Source organism: Aulostomus chinensis, chromosome 10, assembly GCF_037954235.1.
Source record: "Aulostomus chinensis isolate RoL2024-O1b breed Wild chromosome 10, RoL_Achi_v1.0, whole genome shotgun sequence".
Classification (NCBI taxonomy): Eukaryota; Metazoa; Chordata; class Actinopteri; order Syngnathiformes; family Aulostomidae; genus Aulostomus; species Aulostomus chinensis.
In genome coordinates, this window is record NC_141329.1 from 27858111 (window position 1) to 27871897 (window position 13787).

At 48.0% G+C, this 13787-nt stretch overlaps 1 protein-coding gene across 2 annotated transcripts in view; it reads left to right on the forward strand.

Moving 5' to 3' along the window:
* Nucleotides 1–10204: 10204 nt before the first annotated feature.
* The window catches only part of prx (periaxin), a 33249-nt gene continuing 29666 nt past the window's right edge, over nucleotides 10205–13787 (forward strand). For both annotated transcript variants that reach the window (XM_086216815.1, XM_086216816.1), the window contains exon 1: nucleotides 10205–10389. The gene's annotated coding sequence lies outside the window, so the exon portion shown is untranslated. The remainder of the gene's footprint in view (nucleotides 10390–13787) is intronic.

Sequence of the window (13787 nt, forward strand, 5' to 3'; positions counted from 1 at the left end):
ATAAAGACGGTGAGAGTGCCGATACTGTGAGTCATACCTTCACTATGGAACGCACGACTGGAAATGGAAGCCCATGTAGCAATTTTAAATGTAACAGTTGCAGTAGCGTATTTCTACCACTCGTGGGCAGTGTTGGTACGTCTTTACTCTGTCGGCCTGCTGCTCCCCGTCTCTCATGTCTCTCTTGTTAATGGTCCTCAGGGTTTCAAGTGGCTCGTGGTGTCCTTGATAAACTCCAAGGGACAGGGGCGGCGGGGGGGGGGGGGGGCTTACAAATAGCGGTCAAATTAAACCTAGAAATCTGACGTTACACGTTTACAACCCCGAGAGAAATTAATTTTAAACAAACTGGCTACCGTGAGTCTAATAAACAGCGTCTCTGAGCCAGGACGTGAGGGACGCCAGCTGGGACTGCAGTGAACACACAGCCACTGATGTGGTCTCACCTTCAGGCTTTACCATTTGCTCTGCTGATGCAGGAGTGGATTAATCATCCAGGTGTGGTAGGGGAGGCCGCGCGCACACACACACACACACACACACACACCTGTCCAATAAGAGGAATCGCCTGCTTAGTTTAAAGATTAAAAAGGTCCTCTTTATCGCCCCTCGGTAGAATTACATTCAGAAGTTTGTATTTGAGCTGGAAACACGCATACACACACGCTCGCTCGCTCACTCACTCACTCACTCACTCACTCACTCACTCACGTCCTCTGGAATTTCTCCAAGATGTCACTTCCCAGTGTGTAAACTATTTAGTGTCTTCGAGGGCTGTGGAATGCAGCAGCGCCCAACCCAGGAGGTTATTTCTGTCTCCATGTTAACCATCCAAAGCACTTCAGTGACCCCGCCACCCCATCTGTCCCACAGTGTGTGTGTGTGTGTGTGTGTGTTTGTGAGAGTGAGAGAGAAAGAGGTTCTCTACATACAGGGATTTATTGAATCTTCCACTGAGCCTCTCTGAGTGCACCTGAAGAGTTTCTGCTTCATTCCCAGGTCTTTTTCCTCCGGTAGCCTGGTTCTTCTGATCTCATCTCGCAACCTACACGTGGTCGTACTCCAGTTACACGCCACAATTTCAGTTTCTCTTTAGCGGCGCCCGAGTGTTACATGCTCATTACAAAAGCAGAATACTCAAAGTTTATGTGCGAGTGCTAGTTGGGATATGAGCGGAACAACTGCAAAGCAAGTCAACAAAGCAAGTGACAGAAAACTGTATTTCTGTGTCCTTGTTTATTTTGTTTAGTTTCTGGCCTTCTTAAAGGGGAAATGCACTTTTTTCCCCGGCCCTGTTTTCATATTTTTCAGTCTGAGTGATAGAAAGCCCCTGCAGTGGCGAGCAGGGCCAGAGCAGCGAGTGTGTAGTCCAGCGGGGCAACTGGCTTCTGTCAAAGTGCACCCACTAAGAGCACATTATTCCCACCGGAAGACTTCGACTGTTATCGTGATAGTCTGACAACTTCCTGGGGTGGCGTGCGTCGAAGTCTCACCCTGCAATCTCGTGAGAGTTGAATTGTGTTGGATTACTAGAGGAGTAACCTTAGTGTTACGAGTATCCAAGAGAGAAAAACAATGGCGTGTGTGTGTGCGCGCGTGCATGCGTGCGTGCACAATTCTAAATTATGGCAACAAAATGTCACACAGCACTACACGCAACCCGCACAGACGACCTTATTTTAATACAGAGGTGCTGAGGCTGTGGCTAGCCGTGCTACATAAGGATGCTAACTCCACGGTGATCCACTGCGCCCTGCCACCCTGTGTGACCATGTTGGCCGGGGTCACTCAGGAGTAATGCTGTGTTAAGGTAAAATACACTTTTTGAGTGAAGTACTGCTTTTGTGTTGTCACAAATTAACTTTTGTAGCGAACATTAAAAGCCGAGGCAGTGCCCTCCGTTGATCGAGTAACGGTGAGTCCATCGGTTTGTGTGTTTGTGTCGCCCAACATGCAGGTTGGGGCAGTTTTGCTGCTGTTGTTGGTTGGGCGGCACCATTAGCATGGAAGCTACTAGCTTGAACGCCGCTCAGCTGCTCGGTGTCCCCCACTGTGTTTCAACAACCACCACGTCACATACATTCAGTGAGATCAGTCGACATTTGCAAGCACACACACACACACACACACACACACAATGTTGCATCAAACATGACTGATTTTTATTTATTTGTTAATTTTACAAATACTTCATCCAAAAACTCAGAATTAATATCTCAAGCAAATGTCTTTTTTCTTTCACAAGCATAGAAATCTGAATCATTTGAGAGGAAAAACTAGGAGATTTGCACAAAAACAGCTTAACCTTTAACAAAGTTGTGATTTGTTCCCTGCAGAGACGGACCAATCAGGTTCCATCGGGGCTGTGGGTGGTGAAGATCGTTTTGGTTTTCTCCTTAGAGTCAAAGTTTGTCTCCCACAATCCTCAATTAATCCCCACATAGTGCAGAGTAGTTGAGAGCTGAGTCATTGCGGATGGAGCCATCACACACACACACACACACACACACACACACACTCACTCACTCTAAAGCTGGGTGTAACAGAAGTGAGTCAGAGGAGCTCATACAGGTTGTCCCACTCACACTCAGACCTTCAAGCTTCTAACAGGTTGATGTTGCTACGCTACTTTACCCTCTAAGCTGATCCTGAAGCTGCTGGGAGGCAAATTTGTGAGGACGCGACTGCTGATGTGATGACGGAGAGCAGGAACAAATGAAGTCCAACACCCTGATGGAACACAACCGCTGCTGTTGGCCGTTTACATGAGCAGATCTCACAGCGGTCTTGACCGTGGAGACACACTGGGGACAACTTTTGAGGCGAAGAAGGCAAAAGCAGCTTAAGTGTGTAGGATTGTCAAGTTAGTTGAAGTCCAGAAGTCAATCATTCCAGTACTTGACCCATGAAGTGTATTTTAACTTTGAAGTACTTACAAAAGGCCGGTTTTGTCTGCTGAGTGCTGAGAGTCCGAAACTGGACACACTAATTCACCAAATAAACCCTGTCTACGTTGATGCTGTCAGATGTCAGTTTGCTGGCCTCCTCAGCCTGATGCAGGCAGCCTATCCAACCAAGACAAGGCTGAAAATAAACAAGTAAAAGTCTGCAAGTGCATTTTAGGACTGGGTGTGACACTGAAGTTGTTTCTCCATGTTTCTTCATGCACTGTAAACCTCTGTTCACTCATAAAAGTCAAAGTACTAAGAAAAAAAAAGAACGTGCAGCTGCAGTATCTCCACAATCTCCATCGTCTTAATTGGAACAAAACACTAAATGACGCGCCGATCATGTGGTGCAAGATTGTGGGACGTGAGAATCCAGCCTGAGCTGAACATGAAGCACAAGTGTCTCCAGTAAAACTACCTGCAACATAAAACTTTAACACAGCATGAAATACCATCAGAGGGGATGAGCCGCGGAGGCTGAGGAGATGACGAGGGATCGTGCTGACGACTGTCCTTCCTCTGATTAGACGGTGACAGCAGGAGACACAACAAAGGCGTGACGACGGCAGCGGACGAGCCCGTCAGCTTTAGCTTCTATAACGCAGCAGCAGGAATCCTCAGCGTCACAGTCGACTGCAGCAGGAACTGTGATTATCCTACCATCGACACAGCAAACATACTGGATTGGGTCTCTGTGGCAATAATGAGAGCAAGCAAACGTCCCTCCGCCAAGCTGATGTGAGTCGCTCACTGACAGACAAGCGACTCAGGCCCAAGGCTCATGTTCCCCCTTCCTTCTCTCCCATGTAACGGCTCCTCCGCCATGTTTGACCACGAGCAGCCTTGTAGTTTTTGCGTGGTCGTGATGTCTCACGCTGCAGCTCGGTGTGTTTAGCCTCCTTCCCACCCGCCGCTGAGCCTCCAGGGCCCAAACGCGTTCAGGCTCAGCTCATGCTGAGAAGGTCGAGGGATACATGACACTTGGGACCTGACAATTCAACAGACTAAAAAATATTGAGCAGCATTTGTCACAAGGTCAACGACACCTGAGTCACTGTAGTTCGCGCCTCTGAATGGTTAACATGTCAAAATGTGTTTCCTGTGACCGCTCGTGATCACAGCTTCCTGGTTTTAGGGTGAACGGTTTAACGTGCAGTCTGAGGTGAGTGATTAGCTCCAGGAGATACCTCCCTAGATTTACCCCCCACCACAGCAATGGACTCCTGCTAGTCTTGTGTCTGAGGGTTCTGGATTCTATCAAGAGACAGACTGACGCGTTGTTAGTTTCACTGTAAATGGAAAAAAAAAAAGAGAAAGATGTTTGATGATGAGTGTTTATGAACACTCGGTAATTAACTGCTGTACAAAGAGGCTTGTTGTGTGTGGTTGTGTCTGACTGGTATCCAGCGCCCAGCCCCTCTAAGCCCAGTAACAAGGCCTCAGCTAAAGCCTCCTGGGCTGCAGACAATGGAGCAGGGCTTTATAGAGGGACGCCGCAAACTGCTGACTGTCCACTAGTGCTAATACACCCCTATTCTGTCCTGTCTCGCTGCTGTCGCCGCACCATCACACACACACACACACACACACACACACACACACACACACACACACACACACACACACACACACATGCATTAAGTTTATCCCTCACTCTTTTGGTGGTTTGTTGAAGAAAAAGAAAGGTCAGTGGTCCATAAGTTGATATGTACGCACACTTGTCTTCTATCTTGCTGTCTCTTTGACAATCCATCTCTCCACCCTCATCTCAGTCCATCCATCCATCCATCCTTCCATCCATCCTTCCATCCACCCATCCACCCATCCATCCATCCATCTCTCCTAACCCTAGGACCCCCTCCACCCTCTCACACTCTTGTCTTTCTCTCTATTGGGAATCCACACTGACAGTGCAGCTCTTGTATGGGCCAAAACTGTCAAGCGGACCCCCGGATCACCTCCAGCACCCACCTGCTTCTCGCAGCTCTGACGCCCAGCTCTCCCAGCTCCAAGGCCCCGTGTGTGGGCTGCTCTATTGGTGTGTTTCCTCCGCTGGCTTCCTCCTGCAAACCATGTGTGAGTGTCTCCGTGGAATATTCAGAGTCACCTGGACACCTTCCTCCGATGCAGGTCAGGATGAATAACTTTGTTTGGCTATCGGTCTGGATCAGCATCCTTCTAAAAGAAACTCAAACTTTACGTAGCGCAGTGTTCTGTGTGCAGATTATGACTCATGATGACATCAGATTTAAGTGCGACTTTGGTTGAAGGTTGAGGAGTTATGATTTCTGTTTTTAAAAACAAACAAAGGTAAAACGGTCCAAGATGAGCTGGTAACAACTGACTCCTAGCTTCACCCCACCGCTGCTGGGTGAAGCCTTTTGAAGCAGCTTCATGGAGAGGCAGCAGTGACACAGTTTTTAGTTTTTGCCGACGTGACCTGCAGTGAGGACGCAGGTAGAGACTTGAGGATGTGAAGAGAGACGAGTCAAACCCGAGTCCCACCAGGCTGCCGCTCGTGTCCTCCACAATGATTTGAATACATATTTTTGTAAATGTGAAGGCTAAGACCTTACAATCATTGTTCTTCCTCTCATTATTCATGTTTTTTGTCAGAGAAAGTGTGCATGGTTTGTTCCTTCGTGGGAAATAAAACAGCACCAGGTCTCTTACAGAAACGCACCAGCATTCCTGGAAATAGTTACTGTCCGTCATCCTCGCAGTCAGAGAGGAAGATAGTGGCTCTTCCCTCCTCTGTGCTGCTTTACAGAGTTGAGACCCATGCTAGTTAGCTTAGCACAATGAATGGTAGGGGATGGGTAGGTTAGCATACCTCCATCACCTCAAAACTCCAAGAGCAACTTTGTCAGAGAGGAGGAGGAGGTTTACTGCTGGATCAACCAAGACCCTGAATCCACTCAGAGGAGGATGTGGAAGCGGAGTGGACGGAGGTATGCTAACCTGCCCATCCACTTCCGTGCGTTGTGCTAAGCTAACTAGCGTTCAGCAGGTCTCTGTGGGTCTCGGCTCCCTAATGCAAGTCCTGCTGGGAAACTGAGGGCAGTTTGGAGTTCGTACTCAATCAGTTATGTCATGTTGGATTATTGGACGTAGACAACTGAGAGACGTTGATGCACAATTACACACTATTATTCCAACAAAGAGACAATAATCCGAACCTTATTGGAGTCACATGAACAGCACCTTCCAGTTGGCTTTTCCTGATCAAGTATTTTAGGTTTAAGACAGAAAATTGCCAGAATCATTCAGGTTTTAAGAGCATTCTTTGGAAAAAATTATCTGCCGTGTTTGGAAACTGTCTCTAGTCAGGGTTTTTATAGCAGTTTGTATTCTTGCCTGAGCGGCGGCATGAATGTGCAACATTAGCATGAAGCTGGTGACGCCTCAGCTGACGCTCACTCACAGTGAGGCGGCAGTGTTACGGGTTAAATCAGTTTTTGTTGTTGTTAGCTGTCAGGTGCTGTTAGCTTAAAGCTAAATCTACGTGCCTGGCTCTTTCTGCGCTCTGGGGTCACAAGAAAGTGATGCAGCAGTGACAACACATCCTTGAGAGCTCGGCACATTTGTGAGTATTTGAAAGGCAAAGTGCTTCTTTTGGGTGAAGGGTGAAGGGTGGAGGGATGTGTGTGTGTGTGTGGGGGGGGGGGGGGGGTGAAGTGGCTACACTCTCCAACTTCAGAGGCCTCCAAGTCCCAAATACTGTGTACTACTGCAGTAAACCTGAGGCCAGTACAAATACACATCCTCACACACCCAGAGGTCAGTTTGACACACTGAGAGGTCGACCAGTCACAAGTCAGGACACAGCCACGGCAAGTGTGTGTGTGTGTGTGTGTGTGTGTGTGTGTGTGTGTGTGTGTGTGTGTGTGTGTGTGTGTGTGTGTGTGTGTGTGTGTGTGTGTGTGTGTTTTACTGTGATATTCATGACTTTGAAACTGGTGATTTACTTTAAAACCAAAGATCGTGAAGTGGATTTTACTGATTTCTGGATCAAAGGATTTTACTGATTTCTGGATTTTTTTAGATGGTATTATTTTGAGAAAAGCTAGTTTTACTGAACTAGCTGAAGTTGCAACATTTATAAAACCACAAATAAATAACATATAAATCTATATCTATATATCTATAGATATAGATTTAGATATGTGTCTAGCCAGAGTTTGTGAGGTGTTTGTTGGTTGAATTCAGAGGAAGCTCAGCATTTATGGTTACCATGGCAACTTCTAATTGCAGTTAATGCCACCCAGCTGTTTCAGATCAGAAAGCTTTACTGATGTCTGGTATTTATAAATCTCTTTTTTGTACAAAAAAGAAAGTCCCTGAACCTGCTTTACTACAAAATAAGACATGAAGGAGCATCCATGGTAAGAATTCAGACGAATGATATCAAGTGAAAGTTAAAAAGTGAGTCTTTGTTTCACTTGGTGGCGGTCCTCTCAGATTCTGCTTCTCAGGCCAGTTTTTTACTGAAACACACACACACTCACACACACACACACACACACAAAAACAGACGGCGGCTGCTCTAATTTCCTGGCTCATTTAAGCGCTGACGAGGGCATAGCTGGGGTCTGATGGGACGCGGTGCCCGATGCCAACATCCTCCCTCACCCTCCTCACCCGTCAGCACCTCCCAGCTCCTCCAGCACTCGTTCCTCCATTGCCCTCTGCTAATCGTCTATGCTGACCTTCCCCATCACCAGTAAAGGCCAGGTGAAAACCTTACGCTGACCATTATGGAAGCAAATAATCCACCAGTTCATGAGAAAACACGAACATCAGTGTCCCTCTGTCTCTCACCCTCCAGCCGAGCCCTTCAGACCCGGGCCTCCCCCGTATTTAAACCCCGGCTTTGTGCAACAATGACCATGTTAGCTGACACAGTGCTGGCTGCCTGATCTGCGCTGACAGCACCCGTCACCCCCTCCCACTAGCACCACCTCTGCCTGGCTCACTGGCAGGATCAGCCTGTAGCGCTGTGGGTCAGCATGGTGGGGGGGGGGTTGGCGCTTTGAGTTTCTGAGTTTTGTGAAAGTGATATGTCATAAACACCTGAGGGGGCTTCACCTGCTCCTCCGTCCCAAACGCAGCTGCACACCCTGCTGACCGGCGTGAAGCTGTGACGCCAGAACAAGACGAGACCCCGAGCTGATCTGCTCCCTAAAACCACGAAGGTCTCAAGGAATTCTGACCCTCAGCCGTGAAGCTTCTGACTCGTCGTTTCCCTCAAAGCAACAAGGCAACAAGATTTGGCTCAAGGCTCAGGGCTCCAGCCTCTCATAGTGGTTTTAAATCAGAGGGGATCCAGGGGTAGTGTGTGTGTGTGTGTGTGTGTGTGTGTGTGTGTGTGTGTGTGCGTGCGTGCGTGCGTGCGTGTGTGTGTGTGTGTGTGTGCGTGTGTGTGTTGGGGGGGCACGTCATATGACAGGAAACAACATTATTTTGTTCCTCCTGTAAACCGGATTTGGTTGGACACTTTGGTTTCTGGGGGCCGGGAGCAGGGCAGAGGACGGCTTGAGGGAGGGCGGAGCCATGACTGGAGTTTGACTGATGAAGCCGTTTTCATTACAGCATTTAGTCACGTGACATTCAGTGAGCCACCCAGTATTTGATGAGACTGGTGACTGTGTCCAGCCTTTTGTCAGGTTTAACATCGTTAGATTTGTGTGATTATTTGCTTTCATTCAAGTGAGGAAAAGCGACTCAGAAAAGAAAGTTCTTTATCTGAGAAGAAATGGCGGCGTTAGTGTTTGCACCCAGGAGCCTGGATCTGGTCCAAGGTGCTCCCCGGGTCGATGACCCGCATCCGGCCTTCTGCTGCATCCTTGAACAAGATATCACTGAGTGACATCTGCCCCCCCCCCCCCCCCCCCCCACTAAAGAGGAAGAGAGAATTTAGCCACAACAGTCAAAGTGTCCCGTTTCCGATATTTTGGGTTGAAGTGATTTGTGGTTTGGAGTTGGCATGTTGGGGTTGGGGGGGGGGGGGGGGGGGCAGACAACTGCTTTACTACAAATCTTTTGTAAATACATGCACAGATTGAAAAGAGGACACACACACACACACACACACACACACACACGCTGGCACAGAGCAGCTGCACTTCAGAAAGGAAGCGTCACGCTTTCTCCAAAACACCGTCCAAGCCCTGCAGTTCCTATTTTCAGCTGATTCGGATAAAAATAAACTCTTGTCACTGATGGGAAAGTTCACCGAGGCATTTGAGGACCCCTCGCCTCTTTTTTAGTTTCTGTTGGATCGGAGGCAAAGCGCTCGGTTCAGCAATCGAACGCACCAGCAAACCCTTACGACGTGAACCACTACGGACTGAGTACTTTACAGGTTTTGGAGACCGTCCCATAAAGGGAACATCAAAGCGTACAAGCGGGTCAGTCACTTTGGAGATTCATGCAAACTCAGCGGCATTGAGCTCGTATAGACGAGGAGGACCATTATCCCGAGTAGAAAGTCTGACCTTTGAGCTTTGTTTTTACAGCCTGTGTTCGATGTGTCAGATTCTGCTGATGTAGCCGGATCCCTCCGTTCACTTCAATTACTTCAGAAATCATCCGGCGAAGCTGCTGCCGTCAGAACAGCATCTTTATGATCAGAATGTGTGGTTTACTGAGAGCACAGCTGGATGGACAAAGTGGGGCTTGAACCAGAAAATGCACCTAAACAGTTTTGTTGTCACAGGCCATCAAAGTCAGCATTAGCTTCAAGCTAACTATGCGTGGCTGGCTCTTTCTGCGTTACGGAGTAACAATGAAGAAATGCAGGAAGGGAAAAAAAACTCATATTTATAAGTACTTGAAGGAGAGAAAGCACTTCCTTTCGTTTCGAGCGGCCTTTAAACTTGTCCTGGCAGAGAGGACGGCAGTCCAAACAGCCTTTTTAGTTTAGTAGTCAAGCAAATCAGGTGTTAAAAAAGGCCATAAATCCCATCAGATAAGTCAGGAGTGGATAGATGCAACTCTGAGATGCGTCTACTCTCACAGCTCTGTGTTAGTAAGACAGGTTCTGATGATTTCATCAAACTGTCACGTTTTGTTGTGGAGATGTGCAGCAGACATCCAGGAAGACAGACAGTCCACTATGTTACAATCTTTGTTATCTTCTTCTCCTCCCTCCTTTATCGCAGCCCCCGCCTCTTGCTGCCCTAATATGGGGGCATCTCTCTGCCCTGTGGCCAATCAGGCAGCTGGTCCAGTCCCTTCTGGAGATGCCATGGGCCCCGGCCAGGCCTGAGGCTTCAGTGAGGGGAGCAACAGGCTGGCTGGTGACAGGGGGCAAAAGTTATTAACAGAGAGGGGGAAACTGTTGAGAGTACCGACGGCAACAAGTGAGGAGAGAGAGGCTGAGATTGAAGCTGGTCACCTCTGAACGGCTGGAGGAGGCTCGCTGAGGCGCAGGGTCAAGGTAGGCTGGATGGAGGAGGTGGAGGAGTCCCTCCTGATGGCACTGCTGCTATCTGTCTGGTGCTGGGAGAGTGGAGTGAAGACCAGCGGCAGGACTGCTTCGTCTTCAGCGCCTTTGCCGTTCTGTGTTACTTTAGTGAGCTGTTTTCCGAGATGTCCTCTCGTCACGTGGCGGTTTGGGAGCCGCCGAGAGCCGTTAAGAACAGTTAATACAGGGGCTTGCAGGCTCCACATTGCTGACAGTGGAGAGCACAACAATAGCGCGCTGTTTAAACGCAGAGATGGTTTCAGTGAGACAGCTGCAGCTTGTGTTTACGCCAGCATGCCAGGAGCAGCTTACAAACACTCAGGTTCACCCTAAGTGTGCTCAGAGTGGCGTGTCACCCCTCAGACGAGGGCTCAGTCGTGACACCTCACACCAGACATTTGCTCAGACCCGCAGAAGAGCCAGCGGCCGTAGAACCGTTTGTTCCGGTCAGAAATGTGTGGTACATCAGTTTTAATCTTATCAAACAATAGTAAGTTAACTAACAATGGTAATGTTCTGCTATGCTAACAAACATGATGACAATAATATTAATTAACTATTATATGAAACCTTTCACGTAAATGCAGCTCAAAGGGCCTGACATCAGTAGAATAATAAAGAAATAAGTCAAATAGGGGCGGGCACTATTATATTCTATTCAAATTAGCAGTATTGCGATATAGAAGTCATAAAAAAAAGATGAATGCAGACGGTTCCGTTAGAACCAGACCATAACAGTATGTTCCACGCTGTCTGATGCCTGGAACGTCAAAATAAATCCAATAAAATGATAAATGGAACACCATCAAGATGTTAAAATCATCAAAGCAGATTGGTTCCTCATTAGTCGTGCTTAGTTAGCCGTTTGCTTCCAGTCAGGTTATCGTTTGCTAATGTTTACTAAGCATTAACTAACGGTTATTGATGTACTCTTATGTTAAAGTGTTTATATCCATGTGGAGCAACAACAGCGGTCTGTTTTACTGCGTTTGAATCAAAAACTACACATTTGAATATTGAGATTCTGGTTCCAGCCTTCATGCAGAGCTGCAGTATGCAGGCCTTCCACATAGCCCCTGTCTTAATGTTACACGCTAGCGACAGCTGCAGTGTGACAGTCATAAGATCTGTTTACCCCCGAGCCAGTGCACAGCCGCCTGCCCTCCGCCCTGGTGTGTCAGCCCAATGTGGGCACGGAGGCCGAGGGATCGAGGGGTGTGACGGGCGATCTATGCATCGACCAAACTGCAAACGATCCTGCTACATGAGCACCGCGCCGTGCGTGTTTGCTCAACTGCTGCAACACTTGTCGTATTTTGAAGGATTGCATTAAAAAAAAAGCGAATGGGAACGACAGAATTTGGAAAAGAGTAATTGAGCAATACCGGTACTTCTGAGTGCGTTCTGATGACGTTGAACCGTGGGACTGACCCGGTGTCTCAGGTGGGCAACACTGTCCAGCACCATCGCTGGTGTCTAAGAACATTTCTGATTCTTCTGATTCTTCCTCCAGCGTCCCTGATGCCCATGTGCTACCTTTCATTGTGCTAAGCTAACTAGCAGGTCTCCCAGCTCCCTTATGGTCTCTACCTTCTTGTCCAGCTCAGAATATTCATATTTCCCCAAAAAGTTCCTTGAAATGTTTAGCATCCCTGACAGGGATTTTCCATCAGATCAGTTCCAAATGTTTCCTGGTGCAACATCAGAGCAAGTTTTGATATGTGACATTCACATGGTGGTCAAAGTTGTTGATGTCTTGGCTGCCAAACCGCTGTCACTCCTGCTGGAATGAACCGGAATCTAAATGAAGGCCAGTAACTGGACCCTCGTCTAATTCCATGTGGACAGGCTGTCCCAGGAGTCTGACGCCGCAAATAAACCTTTTAGTAAAGTTGTTGTATTGTTTTGTTATATTTGAAGTCTTAGCAGTTCTATGAAGACAGCATGAAAGCATAAAAATAGTTGCTGTCTCCATGAGCGGAGGGTGAATGATGACATGTAAACGATGGATAATGATAGCTGTTTCCTGGCGGCAGACTGGGGATGGAGGTGGTTGTGGGTGGGGTTAATTTTAGACAGGGAAGTAGGGTCAAGAGTTGATTGGGTAGCTCGGGAGGGAGACCTCATGAGGAAACACTGTTTGACATACGCATAAGGGGGCACTTCCCGCGGCGTACACAGAGAGCCCATAGCTTCAGTCAGGAAGGAAGCCTGGCGTAAACAAACCTGTGGGCCAACACGCCATTTACATACAGACGCTATTAAACTACACCTCACCCCTTCACAGGGGGACCACAGCTAGGACTTGGGCTGTGTGTTTGTCTCACTGTGGGCCAAACTTGAGGAAAAATATCACAGTTTCCTGTTTACACGGAGGCACTTCCTGTGCAGAGGCCTGTGGGTGCGTCTTGCTGGGATCTGTCTCACTGATCTTGAACGGTTGGGACATTGAGGAATTTGGTGGATGCTTTTATCTCTTCAAGTGTCTCCCGGCAACAGTGGTTCCTAAAATGATCTGTTTGGATGCCCAAGTGTCCCGGTTTGTCCCCTCAGGTCCCTCAGGTCCCTCAGGTCCCTGCTGTTTGTAGCATTCAAGTCTTTCAGCTTAGCTTGGAATTCAAGCCTTCATTCCCTCTTATTGTCTGTTGGAGGTGACGAGGAAACACGTGACCATGATGATAACCCCCCCCTCAAAAAACGGAATCGATTCATTTCAGTTATTCACTATTTGATGTCGTGAATTCACGAGGAAGCTTGTGGAGTATTTGGCGATGTAGAGCAGACTCGGGTTGTGCTGGATGTTGCTTGGAGAGTGTGCGGTCAGATGTTTCAGTTTCACTGTTGTTCATCCTCGGCCTCCATCGGCTCCAGCAACAGGAATGAGGCTCACGGGGTCAGAATTCTGGATTCATCAAGAGGCCCGGCTGCAGGGGGAGAAAAAAAGATCTTCATGGATTCAAGAGAGTGAGATCTTCTTGGGAAACAGAGATCCCAGAAGGTCCGAGTGGCATTGAGCAGGAATTTAAATCTGGCGTCCTTTTCTTAGCTTTCTTGGTCTCATAGTTCTTCTGTAAGGTCAAGAGCTGGTCTGACCCCCAGGCCTTGACCTGAGGCTGGGCGTGAACCTGTGGCGTCGTCTGTAAGTCCTTTTATAATTGTAAGTCTGTTGTTAGACAACTCACTGGTAGTAAAGCTGATGGCGCCAGCGGTGTCCAGATGTGTTGATGTGTTGAGACTGCGTGAAGGTCACATTTGTTTCACTGCCAGAAAACAGGCTTTGTTTGTCAAGGACATGCAAAAGGTGGATGATAAAATCAATGTTTGGCCCAGATGTCCCCCCTCGACCAAGACTCTGACCCAGGGCTGTTCTC